General features: G+C 45.0%; 1 pseudogene; it reads left to right on the plus strand.

Moving 5' to 3' along the window:
* Positions 1–403: 403 nt before the first annotated feature.
* On the plus strand, positions 404–2,648 carry LOC111750670 (protein SYS1 homolog; annotated as a pseudogene).
* Positions 2,649–3,559: the final 911 nt, after the last annotated feature.

Here is a 3,559-nt window from a genome sequence, read left to right on the forward strand (position 1 = left end):
CATCACTGGGAAACTAGTTTTTCCAGAAAATCCGCTAAAAAAAAAAAATGCAGTCAGATCCCTATCAGAGTTCTCCCTCTGGCTCAGGCTATTCGGATGTTAATGAAACCGCCTGGGGAGGGTGGGGGAGGAAACAGAGAGATAGGAGAGTAGCACCTCAGAATATAGCCGGAGTTGCTTGTGTTGCTTGGAATGACTATTATATCTGAGATTCCCGTGGGGCGCGTCGCCTATGTGTGCTGGCTGTATGGAGATTGCCCCCGGGGGGTCTGGCCCGCTGGAGTCACGGTCAGATCCTCCGCTTCCAGCCCCACGCCCAGCGTCAAGGCTCCCCTACTGGGACGGTGCACTCTGGAGTCCAAAATCAGTCGCTGCCTCCCGGGGACTTCTCGTCCCTCCAGCCATGTTGCCGTGCCACTCCCGCGAACCGGTTGTGCCCTCTCCCGGGGTTAGTTCAGGTGGGTGGAGCAGCTCCCCTTGCTTGTGCCGTGACCGAGTGTCCCGGCTGGGACGCTGTTCTCCCCGCTCCAATACCAGTCGCTGCCTCCCGGGGACTTCTCCTACCGGCTGCGTCCCACACCGCCCGCGCGACCCGGCTGGGCCCCTTCCCGGGGTTAGTTCAGGGGGGTGGAGCAGCTCTCCGTGTTTATGCCGTACCTGCGTCCAGTCCAAATCCCTGCGGGACGGTTCCCCGGCTCGGATGCTGCTCTCCCTGTTCCAAGACCAGTCACTGCCTCCCGGGGACTTCTCCTACCGGCTGCGTCCCACGTCGCCCGCGGAACCGGCTGGTCCCCCTCCCGGGGTTAGTTCAGGGGGGTGGAGCAGCTCTCTGTGCTTGTGCCGTACCTGACTGGTACGCTGGCTCCAGGCTCTGAAAACAATCGCTGCTTCCCCGTATTAGTTCATTCTCTGTCTCTAAATCTGTGTTTGTTGTTCAGGGTTCGTAAATTGTTATGTATGTGATCGATTCACTTGTTTTTCCATGTCTTTGTTGTAAGAGGGATCCGAGGTAGCATCTGCCTAGTCCGCCATCTTGGCTCCGCCTCCAGTGTGCTATTCTTAAGAGACAATAATATATTAATATATGTGGAATGCTGCTTATCTTTGAATGATAACAGAAAAAAAAATTAAAGTCAATTTTCGATCATTAAGTCATCCATATGTCATAGTCATATTTGTATTAGTAAAGTTTTCAAAACATTTAATTATATAAATATTGTTTGGTCTCATAGAATGATAGCTCCATGATACCTTGTCCATACAATCATATGTTAATGTCTAATGATAGACAATTTTCATTAATCTTTTTCTGATGACACTTATTCAAAATAAGCAGAAAAATTGTTACTGCCTATTTATTCATGGACTATTTGACTAAGAAGATCATCCTCCTTTTGCCCTAAAGATAAGGTCTCACATTTATTTCCTTTTTTTTTTTAATTTTGAATTTGTACATATAATATATATGGCAGAAAGCATCAACAGTTATTGTACAAATAATACCTGTCAGGTAATGAATACATAAAATGAAACCTTTTGGTCTTTCAATATTCTAATTTTGGAGCTTGTCAGATCTAAGATTATACATAAAATAATTTTCTTAAGTAACATATTGCCTTCAGTTTTTATATTAGTAAACAGTTGATGTTAATATAATGTTTTATACCCTTCGTAAGGGCCACATACTGATGTCAGTATTTTTCATGTAGTAGCTTACTGAATACATACAAAATCCTTATAAGGAGACTATGAGAGGAAATTAATATTTTCTCCAATTTGAAAATGGGAAAACCAGTGTGCCAGGCCCAAGTCTCCAACTTAACTACAATTTTTTAAATCACCCTTGTATCATATGTGTTAGGCAATTAATGAAGTTGATGCTTAACATCTAAAGCCAAAAAAGAGCAAGAATGAAGAAGCAGGAGACTGATAAAGGTTGCCCCAGTAAAAAAGTTGCATTCCTTGTTAAGAATTGTGGAGAGTGTGATATAATGCATCCTACCAAAAACTAACAAGCCCCTCCACTCCCCTGTCTTTCAGCACTATTTTAGGAGTCTGCTAATAAGGCATGGCCAAGCATGGATGCTTCGATTCTGTAGTTGGTCACTGGTGCTGGGGCATCCTGGGGACTGTGATGTAGCAGATGGAACCCAGGTGTTATCTGGTCCTGAGGAGTGCTGGCAGGCCAATTCCACAGCTACCTGTGGCCCCCATTCCTGATTGTGTCACAGATCATTCTTATGCAAACAATTTATTAGGGCTTTCTGAGCCTGTGACTGGAGCTATTCAGCTGGTCGTTGCACAGTAGCCACTCAATGGATCAGATGTTCAATTCTGTGGGCTACTCTACACCTGAAGGCTGGTTCTGTATAATGTCCTTCATCTTCAGCACCCTCACTTTTGCCCTGGGTTGCTGCACTTCATTCTGCAGTAGAAGCAGTGTCTAGATTCCATTTTTGCTGTCCATTTCTTTTACCATCTGGGCTATCGGCTCTATAGTGCTGGTAGATGCTAAACTGAATGCTAAACTGCTAACCAGTCCAAGCCATGTGCGTTGTACTCCTCTGGCTGTCATCAAGGAGTACCTATGCATGCAGATGAAGCTCAAGGAGATCCCCCTCAACTCAGCTCCTAAATGCAATGTCTAAAGTCTCCCCCTTAGACACCCTGCTGGGCAATTGGCCCTCCAATATCTTTGATTTCTCAGACCCTCCAGATGAGTTCCAGGCCAGGTCTGAGAGCAGCCTTGGAAATGTGCAGTCTCTGTAGGTGTGGGAAATGCAGTGAGGCCTGATAAGAAGGCAGGTACCAGTCAGGATCACAGTTGTAAGAATGGCCTCTGTCTGGGAAGTCAGAAAGGATAACACTTGAGGGTAATAACAGAATCGGAACCATGTCACTTTTGAGTCACCATACCTATCGCCACTCTTTTGTTTCAAAAAGGGGGAAAAAAAAAACTAGTATATGTAACTAGAGAAAATCACTTTTCTAGTCATCTGTCTTATCTTCCTGGGACAGTTCTTTGCAATCACTAGGTTTCTGGATTCAGAGGCACTGAAAAAAAAGTAGGTGCAAAGTATTAAGCTACTGTCAGGGAGAGAATGACAGGTGGAGGCAACAAGCAATGGAAAATGTACTGCCTGTGCCTTGTTACATGCATTTTCCTGAGTATCCATGAAGTTATTACTAACTTTCTTTCAGTTCCCTCTATTGGGTCTCCACCCTGCTGTGGGCTCTCTACATACCAAAAAATGAACAAACAAACCAACCAAACCCATTGCTGTTGAGTAGATCCAATTCATACGGAAGAATTTCAGCATTCCACACAGTTTAAACCTCATAATAAATTCTCTGCTTGTTCCCTGGGAATGTTCTGTCACCTCAGCTGCCAAGAGACAGCTGTGCTGTTTGGAATTCCTTTTTCCTGTGCTTTTTGGAATTCTACAGTAGTAATGGTATGATGCATGGCCAGAGATAAGAAGCCCAGCCTTCCAGCCTGGGCTGCATTGATAGTTCAGAGGGAGACAGGAATTTTTCTCTAAGATTTTTTTTGGGGGCT

This window comes from Loxodonta africana, chromosome 20, assembly GCF_030014295.1.
Source record: "Loxodonta africana isolate mLoxAfr1 chromosome 20, mLoxAfr1.hap2, whole genome shotgun sequence".
Classification (NCBI taxonomy): Eukaryota; Metazoa; Chordata; class Mammalia; order Proboscidea; family Elephantidae; genus Loxodonta; species Loxodonta africana.